Genomic DNA, 15,349 nt, shown 5'->3' on the forward strand with positions numbered 1-15,349 from the left:
TTAGCATCACAAGTAAGACCATAAACGCATACTTATGTTTGTCTGTTACACTGTAAAAAGTTTTTAAAAATTGTGCAGGCAAGGGGGTAATGATATGTGGATTCCCACATACTTGATTTGAGTATATCTTGGTATAAACTCTGCGGAGGACTTTGGCTAAATTTTCTAAACTTTTAAGTGTGTATGTGTTGATCCATCAATTCCAGTTCTGGATATCTAACTTAAAAATCACTAACAGGAACCAAGATGGTGGTATAGGTAAACACTGGTACTTGCTGCCTCCCACAACCACATAAAAATTAAAACTAAAATACAGAACAACCATCATTCAGAACTGCCTGAAATATGGATGATTGGAAACCCTACAACTAAAGAAATAAAGAAGAAAGCACTTTGAGACTGGTAGGAGGCGTGGAGGCATGGCCTGGGCTGGACTGACACCCATGTGTGGCAATATTTTAATTGGGAGGGATATCTCTGTTGCCGAGGCCTCATATGAGGAGCAACTGTTCCTTGCCACACACCATACCCCCAGCCTAGGGTTCTAGAGCTGGGAAGAGAAGTGTCTGTAACTTCGGGCTGTAAAAAACAGCGGGGATTGTGGCTGAGTGACATGGAGGCTACTGGAGTCCCGGGCAGTTCCTCTTAAAGGGTCTGCACACAGACTTACTAGTACACAGTCTCACTTCCTCTGAGCTTCAGTGCCAGGCAGTGACTTTGGGGGATCCAGGAACATAGAAGGAGGAACAGGATTGTCTGGCATAAGAGCAAGAACTTGATAGTGGCTTTCTCCCAGACAGTGGTGCTCCCAGAGGTCATTGTTCCTATACTGAGACCTCCCCCAGTACAAAGCTGACTGGCAGCCAGATTTTAGTCTCCATCAGCCTGGATCACACTGTTTGTTCTCCCCTGATGATTCCCTAAGACTCAGGCCCACCCAATCTGTTTGCAGAGACTTTTCCATATGAATAGTCTGTCCTGGCTCAGGCTTCAGACTTTCCTAAAACATCTTAAACAAGTAACAGCTGGTGTCAGCATGCCCCATACCTATCAATAAAAGGCCCAAGAAATCCTGGCCTTCTCTGGTCACTTCCTGGCTCAACACAAGTGGCAGCCATCTGCAGGTCACTCTATAGCTCCTGTTGGGTGGCCCAAGGCAATGGCTGACTTTGTACCTCCCAGGAGGCCCCAGAGTCAGTGAATCCAGTGGACATCTTCAAACCACACCAAATTATAACTCTATACATCCATGAGCAACACACTCAAGAGGCAGACTCAGGAGGAAACCAAAGCCCCACTGAAGCAAGTCCTGCTCCATAGGTGTGTCTCCTGCACAACAACTCTTCCATTGTAATCAAAGCTGGTCCTCACAGCCAATTGAATGGGATTTCAATTCCTCCCAGTGATGCCAACAGCAATTAAGGCTCAACTACAACAAGCCTAGGCACAGAAGCCACACAGGGGCACACCTAGAGTGCCTAGCTCAGGTGACTGGGGAGGCTGAGCCACTGGGCCCTACAAGACACCCACTACACAAGGCCACTCCACCAATTCCAGGAGACATAGCAAGTCTACCTAATACACAGGGAAGCAGCCAAAATGGGGAGACAAAGAAACATGTTGTAAATGAAAGAGCAGAAGAAATATCCAGAAAAATAACTAAATGAAATGGAAGTAAACAAACTACTAGATATAGAGTTCAAACAATGGTTATATGGATGCTCAAGTATCTTAATGAGAACTTTAAAGGACTTAATGAGAGCTTCATGGATCTTAGAGAGAATTTCAAGAACCTTAATGAGAACATCAAAGACATGAAAAAGGACCAGTCAAAAATTAAGCATACACTAACTGAAAGAAATAATAATTTACAGGGAGAGATTCAAAAGTACGGAAGAGGATGCTGAAAATCATATCAGCAATTTTGAATATGAGGAAGCAAAAAACACTCAATCAGAAGAGAAAAAGAAAAAAGAATCCAAAAATATGAAGATAGTGTAAGGAGCCTATGGGACAACTTCAAACATACCAACATTTGCATCATGGGGTGCCAAAAGGATAAGAGAGAGAGCAAGATATTAAAAACCTATTTGAAGAAATAATGACAGAAAACTTCCCCTACCAGGTGAAAGAAATAGACTTACAAATCTAGGAAGTGCATAGAGTACCAAACAAGAGGAACTCAAAGAGGCCCACACCAAGACACATACTTGCCAAATGTTAAAGAAAAAGTGTGAATCTTAAAAGCAGCAAGAGAAAAAAACAACAACACTAAAAGCAGCAAGAGAAAAGCAGTTAGTTACCTACAAGAGAGTGTCCATACGACTATTAGCTGATTTTTCAACAGAAACTTTGTAGGCCAGAAGGGAGTGGCAAGAAATATTCAAAGTGATGGATAGCAAGGACCTAGCTTCACAGATAAGAAAAAGCTAAAGGAGTTCATTACCATCAAATCAATATGACAAGAAATGCTAAAGGGTATTCACGAAGAAGAAGGAGGAGGAGGAGGAGGAGGAGGAGAAGAAAAAGAAGAAGAAGAAGAAGATTAAAAATATGAACAACAAAATGGCAATAAATACAACAATTGAATCTAAAAATAAATGAACAAGGAATCTAATGAACAAAATAAACTGATGAATAAAATAGAACCAGAGGCATGAAAACATGGAACAGAGGTGGCAGGAAGCTATTCACCAAATAATTTATGTGCATTACCTATGGACACAGACAATAGGATGATGAAAGCTTGGGGTGGGGCAGGAAACAGGTGGAGGTGGGAAATGGGGGAAAAGGGGACATATATAATACTTTCAACCAAGAAGATTTTAAAAATAATATATATAGAGAGAGATAAAAAATCACTAACAGTGTGCTCAGTGATGCATAAGTTATTTTAATGATGCTCATTGCAAGATGGTTACAGTAAACATTTTAACTGAAATGCTGAGTTGTTACTGCAAAGGAAAGGTGATTTTACATTTTTACTCCATCTTCATCTGTTCTATTTGAAGTTTTTGAAAGCCGTTCAAAACAATTTGATATCTCAAAATATATGTGAAAGCATCATATTATCTTGAGAATTTGTTCAAACTGATTAAGGGAAATAAAGTGGATTTCATTGATTTTCTGTAATGTGTTGCTGGGACTAGGGAAATAAAACTATTGAAAACATTATCTAGAGCGCTACATATTGACATTTATTAAAATGATTATTTACATGATGCTATTTATGGAGGATTGTTACAATTTTTGGAAACGCTTTCTCTTCCTGGGAGAGCTTTTTCCTTTGTCAAGTTTGAGATCTTTTACTTCTGGTAATGTTAGAGGCTGTACAACTGGAAGTCCTGCTAGGGTATCACACACAGAGAATGGCTTTTAAGATAGAAATATACCTTATTTTATTATCTTTGGGTAATAGGCACACAATGCAATATACAGATGATGTATCATAGAATTGTACACTTGAAACATAATTTTATTAACCATTGTCACCCCAATAAATTTAATGAAAAATAAAAAAATAAAGGGCTCACCTGATGAGGTTAGGATGACCAAAATTTTTTCTTGTAATTATTATTTTTTTTCTGGTTAATGGGGTACTAGAATAATTTTTAAGAGTATGCAAAGAAATTTGTTTGTTTACAAGAGCCATGATTTGAGCTATTAAAATGTTCTGGCAATATGATTTGGGAAAAATGTGGTGAGAGGTCAAGATTTGGCAATACACGGGCATGTTAAAAGATGGACACGAACTCTCTTGGATGAACTCTCCTCTGGCTTTGGGCCAAAATTTCTTGCCTGTCAATCCCCTGAGTGGTTGGAAGACCCTGGCTCGGGAGAATTTATTTGGAACCTTTCACCTTCTTCTTCCTCTTCCTCCTCCTCTTCCTCCTCCTCCTCCTCCTCCTCCTCCTCCTCCTCCTCTTCCTCCTCCTCCTCCTCCTCTTCCTCCTCCTCCTCCTCCTCCTCTTCCTCCTCTTCTTCTTCTTCTTCTTCTTCTTCTTCTTCTTCTTCTTCTTCTTCTTCTTCTTCTTCTTCTTCTTCTTCTTCTTCACTGGTGTTTCATCTAGCATAGCACCTACTGCTGCCTTAACTTGCTTTTGTAGTGTTTTCTTTTCTCTTTTTTTTTGTGGGGTGTCTTTGATTGTAAGTCATGGCCATCATGTGACCACACACAATCCTCTCCATCCTCAGCAGAACTGTCAGGATTCTCATCTCAACTAGAGTCTCCGTGCTGCTCCTCAACTTGGTCTCTCTTTTTCTTGGTCTTTGGTTGGGTGTAATTCTCCACATTTTTATCTTCTGCCTCTTTCTTATGTGTCTTTCCCCTTTTCCTTTCTATTTGGATCTCTGGAAGGTCAGGTTCTGCAACCAGGGCCTGTGGCTTATTGTTTAGTTCTGCCATCAGCTTGACAAAATACTCCTGGAAGGTGAAGGCACTGGCAATCACATTGGAGGTTCCATTCCATCTGGAGTGGCAAGGCTGAAATAATCCTCAGGAGTCTTTTTACTCTGTCTTTTCCCCAAAATGCAGTCAAGGTTTGTTTTGTTCTGAGATGACAGATCCTTCCCTTTTGTGAATACGGTTCTTGGAGATTTGGACTTTTCTTTAAGGCTGGAAGATTTATTTTCCTTTTATCCTAGGGGAGATTGCTAATTCTGGCCCATAGCAACTGTTCAGTTCAGCCAGAATCTGGTTGAAATCATCCTGATGAGCAATCCAGTTATCTTCATTATTGATCAAAGCTCCAAGTCCCAGGCTGTGATTTTTTTTTAAAAAAATATTTTTTATTGATTTTTTTTACAGAGAGGGATAGAGAGTTAGAAACATCGATGATAGAGAAACATCGATCATCTGCCTCCTGCACACCCCCTACTGGGGATGTGCCCACAACCAAGGTACATGCCCTTGACTGGAATCGAACCTGGGACCCCTCAGTTCGAAGGCTGATGCTCTATCCACTGAGCCAAACCGGTTAGGGCCAGGCTGTGATTTTTAACTTGAACTTTAATGTGATTTATGGCTCCTTTCTCTTCACTGTAATGGCCCTTTTAAATTTCCATATGCATTTTAATTAAATTTATTGGAGTAAAATTGGTTAATAACATAAACTTCAGTTGTACAACTTTATAATGCAACATCAATAGATTATCTTGTGTGGTCACCATCTGAAGCCTAGTCTACTTCCATATGCATTTTTGAATTAGCTTCTCTATTCCTGCAAAAATATTGCTTTTTTGAAATTTATTGAATTCATAGATTAATTAGAAAAGTTGAGATCTTTACAATATATAGTCTTCTCATCCATGCACATAATCTGCCTATCTAAAAATATTAGCTCTTCCTTTGCTATATCAATAAGCTTCTAATATTTTCTTCATTGTGTCTGACATCTTTTATTAGATTTATTCCTAGGTGCCTTGTAAATATTATCAATGCTATTTTTTAAAAGCAGGTCTAATTGGTTGTCTACATTTTCTAATACTATGGAATGACAATTTATCACTTGCAAAGTTATGAATATGCTTTAGGCAGAACAACCTGTGATAGTGCAGTACCTCTGGGCTAGGAACAGTAGAGAAATCATACTACCACATGCCTGAAGGAGATGGCTACAGCTCTTTGAGAGGATCTGTGGATTCCCATAGACTCTATGGTATATAGCGAACCTATGACACGCGTGTCAGCACTGACACGCATAGGTATTTTTAAAAAAATATATTTTATTGATTTTTTACAGAGAGGAAGAGAGAGGGATAGAGAGTTAGAAACTTCGATGAGAGAGAAACATCGATCAGCTGCCTCTTGCCCCCCCCCCCGCCCCCTGGGGATGTGCCCGCAACCAAGGTACACATGCCCTTAACCGGAATCGAACCCGGGACCCTTGAGTCTGCAGGCTGACGCTCTATCCACTGAGCCAAACTGGTTTCGGCCGCATAGGCATTTCTGATGACACGTGGCCACTGAGGCAGCCGCATCGCGAGGATGAAACATTCGCGAAATAATGTTTTTTCCTCAAAGTGACACACTACCCGAGTTATGCTCAGTTTTTTGGCGAAGTTTGACACACCAAGCTCAAAAGGTTGCCCATCACTGGCATAGGGGAAAGCAGGCAATCCACAGGAGCCTGTGGGAGGTTAGGAGGTGAGCCAGGCAAATCAGTATTCTGCCCTCACTATTTTTGTCCTACAATTTCTTGCTAGTATCTCTCCTTGGCTGAACCCAACTCAAAGATTTATTCCTAGGTGCCTTTTAAACATAATCAATGCTATTTTTTAAAAGTAGATCTAATTGGTTGTCTACTTTACTGAGTCTACCAATCCACATGCTAACCACTTCCAGAAGCACCCTCACAGACACATCCATAAATGACATTTAACCAGCTATTTGGTCATCCCTTGGCCCAGTCAAGTTGCCATAAAATTAATCATCACAGTAATTTACACATACTAACTCAATCTTCACAACACTCCTATGAGATAAATACTTTTATATTTATCTTATAAATGAAGAAATTGAGATACAGACAGGTTAAGTAACTCTACTGCAGTCTCATCATCAGTAAGTAGGGGAGCTGGGCTTTTAACTTTGGCTGACTGATTGCCAAATCTATACTCCTAAACATATTCCCCTTATGTTTTATCTGGTGATTGTGAAATAACATTAATAACACCAATAAATATTGCACTGTTCTTTTATACCAGATAAAAATTTGATTGAAACTATAAAATAATGTGGGGATAACTTACATATTTATGTTATTGTGTCTTCCAAATGGCAGTCTATCTATTCATTTAAATGTTCTTTAATAAGAAGCTTTACAATTGCTTCTAAAAAGGCCTTGCAAAACTTTGTTAGATTTATTTTTAGCTATATTTTGTTGCTATTGTAGACTGTTTTCTTAAATAATTATAGGATTTACATGTGTATAAATGAGATTGTACTTGATTTTTGTATATGTTCCAGCAAATTTGCTAAACATTCATATTCATTATGTAAATGTAACTAGTTTAGACAGTTATTTTCAGTGAATACAGATAATTTTGTGTATTCCTTTCCAATCATTCTATTTTGATTTGCTTTTCCTTTATATGTGCTACCAGCTGAGTTCTCCATTACAATACTCAACAGTTGTGATAACAGGTATTCTTGTCCTAGTCATTATCTTTAAAAGTAATTTTTTTTTCATTTCACCATTGAGTTGGATGTTTGTTTGTTTTTAAAAGTTCCTTTATATACCAAATTTGCTGGTAGATTCTTTTTTTATAAAATGTATTTAAATGTTACTGGAATTCATACTATTTTTTCTTTAATTCTGTCACTGAGGTGAATTATATATCTGAACAAACCTAATTTTAGTATATTTTATGTTTTTTTTTCACATTGCTTGATTCAATTTGTGTCTTACTTTAGGAAACTACAAGTGAACAGATGTTCAGTTGCAAATTATTTAGAGAGTAGTCTATAGAAAGGAAGGGGACAGAACCAAGCAAGGATGTGCTCTTGGAATACCAGTCCACAGATTTCCTGCCTTAAGACAGGTGGGCTGAGTTTTTGTAATTTAATCAGTGGCTGTTCCCAGTAAGGTAGCACATGTACAGGGCATGTAAATGGCAGGGCATGGCCACAACATGTTTTTGTAAATAAAGTTTTATTGAAACACTGAAACACAGCAGTGCTCATTCATTTACATATTGTGTATGGCTGCATTTGTACTATAAGGGCATAAACTAGTAGTTACAATTGAGATTATCTGGCCCAGAAAGCCTAAATTATTTGCCATCTGGCCCTTTATAGAAAAATATTGTAAACCCTTTTTCTAGATTCACGTTGAGATTGTTTTTTTAAAAAACAATTTCTTTTCTTTATGGTACCAAGTTTATAATAATTTTAATATTTTAAATATATTTTTATTGATTTCAGAGAGGAAGGGAGAGGGAGAGATAGAAACATCAATGATGAGAGAATTATTGATTGGCTGCCTCCTCCAGGCCCCACACTGAGGATCAAGCCCAAAACCCGGGCATGTGCCCTGGCTGGATTGAACCATGACCTGTTGGTTCATAGGTCAATGCTCAACTACTGAGCCACATCGGCTGGACATAATTTTGATTTTTGTATTAGTATAATCAAGTGGCCTATTCTGTATTCTTCTAGACTTTGGAATATTTTGAATAAGTTGGTAAATTTTTTCTTAGAGCTTATGGGTAAAACTTGGAGTCTTGAATTTGTGGGAAAAATTTAAAGCTCTAATATAATTTTTAAAACTATTTAGCTATTTTAAAAGGTTATATTTTCCATATACTTTTGTGACAATATTATTTAATGATATTTTTATAAATGTGTTTGCATGAGCTAAGTTTTATATTTATTGACTGGTAATTATTTCATCTTCTTGACTTTTTATTTTTTTAACATTTTTAATGTCCCCCTTCCTTTTTTAATGTTTTATTTTGGCTTCCCTACTGTTTTATCACTCTTATTAATATTCAAATTATTAATATTGTTGATTTTCTATGTATCATTTTGATTTTCTAATTGTATCATTTTCTTATTTGTTTCTAATTTATTAAGTTGTCTTTATACCTGTAGTATGTGTTCATCTTACTTTCCTAAGATTCTCTTCTTCAAACTTTTTCTGTTATATACTTGAATCATAAAATTCAATCTTTCTGTTTCCCAATATATAGTATTTTTAGTACTCTTTTAAAAATATGTTTTTTTGATTTAGAGGAAGAGGAAGGGCGAGGGAGAAAGAAACATCTATGTGAGAAACATTGATTAACTGGCTCCTTCACATCCCCTACTGGGGATTGAGCCCACAACCCAGGCATATGCCCTGAATGGGAATCACACCAGGGAACTCTAGATTCATGAGAAGATACTCAACCAACTGAGCAACACAGGCGAGGGCTTATGTACTTTTTTAAATGTATCTATTATCTAACTACATTACCAGTATGATTAATTCATTTACCAATGAGGTGTTTGAAATATGTTTATAATTTATAAATATACAAGGCTTCTCTAATTATCATTTATTATTGATTTTAATTTAATTTCTTTGTATCAGAGAACATATTATGTATGATTACAATATATTAAAATATGTATTTTCTTCACAATAAAATGTATGGCCATTATAAAGCATTTCATGTATAATTGAATGACATTGAGGTTTGGTGTATTTCAATAATTCTGGAAAATTCTCTACTAATATATCTCTAATTGGATTTCCAGAAAGAGGATAAAGAAGATAGAAGAACATTATTCAAACATATTAAGCCTTCTTATTATGTCTTTAATTTCTCTTAATAGTAATATATTTACTACCTTCTTTTTCTCTATTATATATTCTGGATACTTTTTTCATATGTATCAATTATTTTTTTTACCTCTATTGACTCTACTGTTTAGCTGATCTTATGCATAGAAGTTCAAATTTTATAGTATTTAAATTTTGAGACAGTCTATTTGATTTTTTTTATAATTTGTTTAATTATTTTTATAGGTTCTTGCAGGTAATTTTAATTTCTTCTTTTATTTCTTTAGATATTTTAAATAATTTTAATGTGTTTGATGATTCCTACATATGAATTTTTTGTGTATTTGTTTCTACATTTTTTTCAGACTTCATCTTAGGGCCTCATTTCCTTATATACTTTATGGAGTTTTATCTATCTGTATAAACTCCTTGCAGTACTGTATTTGTGTGGATATTCCTTGGGGTTACACACAGCCTTGGGGTGAATATTATTCCTGCAGGAGGATTCATATTTCCTTGCAAGTAGTGTGACAATGAGCTTCAGATCCTCCTGTTTCAGAACAGTGTATGTTTAGAAATGCCAAAGGAGGCGGTATTTTCCCCTCCTTCTCCAAGCAAAAGTTGAGTACATGGCCTCCACTTAAAAGCTGCTTTCTAAAGTCGCTCACTTCTTTTTTTTTTTAAATAAATCTTTATTGCTCAGATTATTACAGATGTTACTCTTTCCCCCCCCCCATAGCTCCCCTTCACCTGATTCCCCCCCACCCATGCCCTTAACCCCCGCCACTGTCTTCATCCATAGGTGTAAGATTTTTGTCCAATCTCTTCCCACACCCCTCACACCCCCTTCTCCTGGAGAATTGTCAGTCCACTCCCTTTCTATGACCCTGATTCTATTATATTCACCAGTTTATTCTGTTCATCAGATTTTTTATTGACTTGATTTTTAGATTCACTTGTTGATAGATATGTATTTGTTGTCGCTTTGTTGTTCATAATTTTTACCTTTACCTTTTTCTTCTTCTTCCTCTTCTTAAAGAATACCCTTCAGCATTTCATGTAATCCTGATTTGGTGGTGATGAACTCCTTTAGCTTTTTCTTGTCTGTGAAGCTCTTCGTCTGACCTTCAATTCTAAATGATAGGTTTGCTGGGTAGAGTAATCTTGGTTGTAGGTTCTTGCTGTTCATCACTTTGAATATTTCTTGCCACTCCCATCTGGCCTGCATAGTTTCTGCTGAGAAATCAGCTGACAGTTGTATGGGTACTCCCTGGTTGGTAACTAACTGTTTTTCTCTTGCTGCTTTCAAGATTCTCTGTCTTTTGCCCTTGGCATTTTAATTATGATGTGTCTTGGTGTGGTCCTCTTTGGATTCCTTTTGTTTGGGGTTCTCTGCACTTCCTGGACTTGTAAGTCTATTTCTTTCACCAGGTAGGGAAAGTTTTCTGTCATTATTTCTTCTAATAGGTTTTCAATATTTTGCTCTCTCTCTTCTTCTGGTACCCCCATAATTCGGATGTTGACACGCTTGAAGTTGTCCCAGAGGCTCCTTACACTATCTTCATATTTTTGGATTCTATTTTTGTTTGTTTGTTTTTCTGGTTGGGTGTTTTTTGCTTCCTCACATTTCAAATCTTTGGTTTGATTCTTGGGATCCTCTAGTCTACTGTTGGATTTCTGTATATCATTCTTTATTTCAGACAGTGTATGCTTAATTTCTGACTGGTCCTTTTCAATTTTTTTGGCATTCTCATTAAGATCCTTGAAGGTCTCACTAATTTCCTCAGAGGTCTCACTAAGTTTCTCGGCAGTTTCTAGAAGATTCTTGAGTAACGTTATAACTGTGGTTTTGAACTCTATATCCAGTAGTTTGCTTTCCTCCATTTCTTTCATTCGTGACCTGTTTCTTTGTCTCTGGATTTTGACTGCTTCCCTGTGTTGATGGAGTGGCTTTGTGTGGTAGGTGACCTATAGGGCCCAGTGGCTCATCCTCCCCAATCACCTGAGGTGGACACTCTTGGTGCACCCCTTTGTGGGCTGGGTGCACAGTGTTTTTGTAGTTAAGCCTTGATTGTTGTTAGTACACTAGGAGGAATTGACCTCCAGGCCAATTGACTGTGAGGATCGGCTGTGTCTATAATGGAAGAATTGCTGTGCTGGAGACACCCTTATGGGGCAGGACTTGCTTCAGTGGGGCTTTGGTGCTCACTGAGTCTGCCTCTTGAGTGTGTCACTTATGTTTGTGAGGAGTTGAAATCTGGTGTCATCTCACACTGACCTCTAGGTACACTGGTTCCTGGATCTCCAAGGAGGTGCAAGTCAGCTACTGTCTGAGGCCACCCAACAGGAGCTACAGGGAGATTTCTCCTCTTTGCTTGGGGTTTGGAAGTTTTGGAGCTGTATGTCCCTGCTGTAATTTTTTAGGTTAAGCTGGGAAAGGGCAGGCCATTCATATGGAAAAGCCACTGCGCACAGCTCTGGTGGGTTTGTAAATTGGGTGGGGCAGGGTCTCAGGGAATCACTAGGGCGTGGCAAACAGTGATGGCTGCCAGTCAGGTGTCTCTGCATCTCCACATTTCAGTCTCTGTGTTTCCGCATCCTGTGTCCTGCACTCCACTGCAGTAAACAATGATTCCTGCACACACCTTTGTGAGAAAGCCACCCTCACTTTCCAACCCGATGCTAGATAGTCCAGTTTCTCTCCATATGAGTCTGGGTCCCCAGAGTCTCACCAGAAACTGGAGTTCAGAGGAGTCTGGAGCTTGTATCTCCCTTCCAATTGGAAAAAACCGCACACCCAGTCACCAGCCCAATTCACGCACACCTCCATACCTCTGCTTTTCCGAACCTCTGCACCTCCTACACAGTCTCAATGAGCTTCTTTCTTTCCTTCTAGTTGTAGAACTTCTACTCCGCCAGCTTTCCTGTGGTTCTGGGTGATAGTTGTTTTGTCTTTTAGTTGTAGTTTTGGTGTGTTTGTGAGAGGCAGCACGTATAGGTGTATACCTTATTCAGCCATCTTGGTTTCTCCCGCTCACTTCTCTATAGATCATCTTTCTATTTCTTTTTGGCATTTGAGAATTCATTACTTTTTTTAACTGGATTATGACTAAAAAAATCTTATGCATTGTTGTGGTTTTCCATGATAGGATTGTTCAGTATACTAATAGAAATGGACTCCTTGATTTGTTTAATACAATGATATATTCAGTTTCCAAATATACCATTTAATATTTAATATTACACTTCTAAATGAGATGGGCATATTATTTTGTTTCCCTATTATCTTTTAAATGTTGGATTATCAGAATCAGGTTGGGGGATGGGAATATAATAAAATAATAAATTATTAACAACAGAAAAAATATTAAGAACAATCCTGTAGAAACCCTTCCTCTATGCTTTGCCAATGAAAATTAATGTCAACAATAAAAAAATAGTAAAAAAAAATTGAAAAGCAGGATACACCCTTTTTAACTGTGTTGTTTTTTTAGTTGGAGCCTGAACTAAAAATTGATTGCATGAGCCAAAATTATTACCCTCTTTTCCAGAGGATTCTGAAGACAATACCCATTGGTAAACAGGAGAATGCTAGAATTCTACACCCTAGGCTCCCTGCTTTCTTCCTGGAGTTATCTTATTAAAACCTATGACAATCAATATATTAGTAATAGTTATCATTTTATTGAGACCTCATATGATCCCAACACAGCTCATTATTTTGTATCCATTTCATTCAATTAATTTTTTAAGCACCGACTATGTACCAGGTACTATTCTGGATGTTGGGGATGCAACAGTGGGGAATAAAAAGCCATGCATCCCTGTTCTCATGTCATTTAATTTCTAGGTGGAACAAGACAGACAATAAAGTAAATTGCATAGTATATTAAAATAAAATAAGTGCAATGGTAAAATAATGCAGAGGGTTCAGGGAGAGATTACAGTTTTTGAAAGTTTTATCAGGGAAGAAATCAAGCTATCTTACAAGGCAGGAGGAATGAAGTTCAGATAGGTGAGTGGTATCCAAAGTCACAAGCCAATTATGGCAGAAAATGGGAATGGGACCCAAGCTCAGGTTCTTTCTATCTCAGTCTTAATCTTCTTATGGCTTTTATATTGGCATTCACAAACATCTCTAAGTATTAACCAGGCACAACCCTGCTTAATTTTCAGAGATCAGATGACATTAGCCATATTGAACCCAAGAATAAAGAGTATACAGATATGACATGCTAACAAATCCTGGCTCTAGTTAATAGTCACACAATTTGGAAACAAAACTGGGACCACTGAGGCCTGAGACCTCCAGACACTTTCATTGATCATGACACTTCTTCCTAGTGGTCTTTCTATCCAGGAGCTGGTTTTGGGAGGTGTGTCCTCTCAATGCTTCTCACAGAAGGTTGACCATTCTCCCCAGGTTGCCTCATTTTTGACAACCTAAAGAAATCCGTCACATGCACCCTAACCAGTAACACCCCTGAGATCACCCCCTTCCTGTTCTTCATCATCTTCAGCAATCCCCCACCTCTAGGCACCATAACCATCCTCTGCACTGGCCTGGGCACTGGCATGGTAAGGGCCAAACTGGTTTTTTAATTACCATAACCTTAGAAAATATTTTGGGGAAATTTTCCTCTTTTATGTTTTTTAGAATGATTTTTTCTAGGAAGGGTTTCCAGGTTTGTGGAGGTGTTCTCCTTGCAGTTTGATACCCACCACAAGTGTGTTTCATTTTAGATGACAGTTTGACATTAATGTCGAACTGTGGGATTCTTCTGTCTCACTAGAGGTAGGAATTTGGATCTCCACTCATGTGTGGCAGAGTGTAGGATTTAATTTCTCAGAGACTTCTTAATTATTTCCCAGACAGAAGACTGTGCAGGTGACAATTGTCCTTGCTGCTTCCTTGCCCCAGAAAGTGTAGTTTTCCAATCCTCTTTAATAGCTGTCTGCTGGCATTTCAGTCCCATTTCCTCACATGAAATTTCATACAGGCACAAGACCACATCCTCAGTGGGCATTACCACTCCACCCTTGTGCAACCAGAGCCTATTTTCAGGCTTGATAACATCCTGAAGCACCATGGGATCAACCTGCAAAGTTAACATTGTGGTACTTACTTGCCTTTCTGCTTCTGGAAAGTAGAGATATCTTTTTCTCTATGTATAGCTAAGCTGTGAATGAACAATTTTGTCTAGGACTTTCATGTTCCAGAAGTTTGAGGGGCATCAGTGCCATTCATTAGGCTGTGCTACCAGAAGTAGCTGACCTTACATTTTCTGCTAGTTGAAGGGAGGCTACTGAAATGCTGCCCAAATCTCTTTATCAGAAAATGGGGTGGGGGAATACTGTCATTTTACTTAATGGTATCATATGGGAGAATGATCTAAATCATTATAAAATCACATTATTCTATGAAAAGTGTTCTAAATGGATGCCACAGGCATTGATAATTTAATTTTCTCTTTTATGTTTTTCTCCCTATAATGTCTACTTTTAAAACCCTGGCTTAATGCCAACAAATATAATGGTTTTCACTTATGTCATCTTCTGATTATTGCATTTCATGTTTCTAAGTCCAGAGGAAATTTTAACACAAGATTTTACTTCAATACTATCCTCAAACACGTGCTTGAAAAGTAATGTGATTTCTATTACAATTGTTCTGTCACTATAAATGACAGTCCCAAAGGAATTCTGAGTTTTTTTCTTCACTTATAAATTCATTTGTTATATATACACATACCATATATAAATATTTATCTGTCTTCTAACTGATTAAATGGATATATACTAATAGTGATAAAATTAAACTAATACAAAATTTTCTGCATTATGATGAAAGCATTATCTCAGACTGTGCTTCCTACTCCCTTAAGGACACTTTTATTTATTTATTTATTTATTTTTATTTTTTAAAATATATTTTATTGATTTTTTACAGAGAGGAAGAGAGAGGGATAGAGAGTTAGAAACATCGATCAGCTGCCTCTTGCACACCCCCTACTGGGGATGTGCCCGCAACCAAGGTACATGCCCTTGACCGGAATCGAACCTGGGACCCTTGAGTCCGCAGG

At 37.7% G+C, this 15,349-nt stretch overlaps 1 pseudogene across 1 annotated transcript; it reads right to left on the reverse strand.

Annotated features, from left to right (window-relative positions):
• Positions 1-3,977: 3,977 nt before the first annotated feature.
• Positions 3,978-14,380, reverse strand: LOC307096133 (PIN2/TERF1-interacting telomerase inhibitor 1-like; annotated as a pseudogene). Its single transcript has 2 exons — positions 14,265-14,380; positions 3,978-4,760 (listed from the first exon to the last, which is right to left on the reverse strand). The product of its transcript is annotated as a PIN2/TERF1-interacting telomerase inhibitor 1-like (transcript).
• Positions 14,381-15,349: the final 969 nt, after the last annotated feature.

Source organism: Cnephaeus nilssonii (genome assembly GCF_951640355.1).
Source record: "Cnephaeus nilssonii genome assembly, chromosome: X".
Classification (NCBI taxonomy): Eukaryota; Metazoa; Chordata; class Mammalia; order Chiroptera; family Vespertilionidae; genus Cnephaeus; species Cnephaeus nilssonii.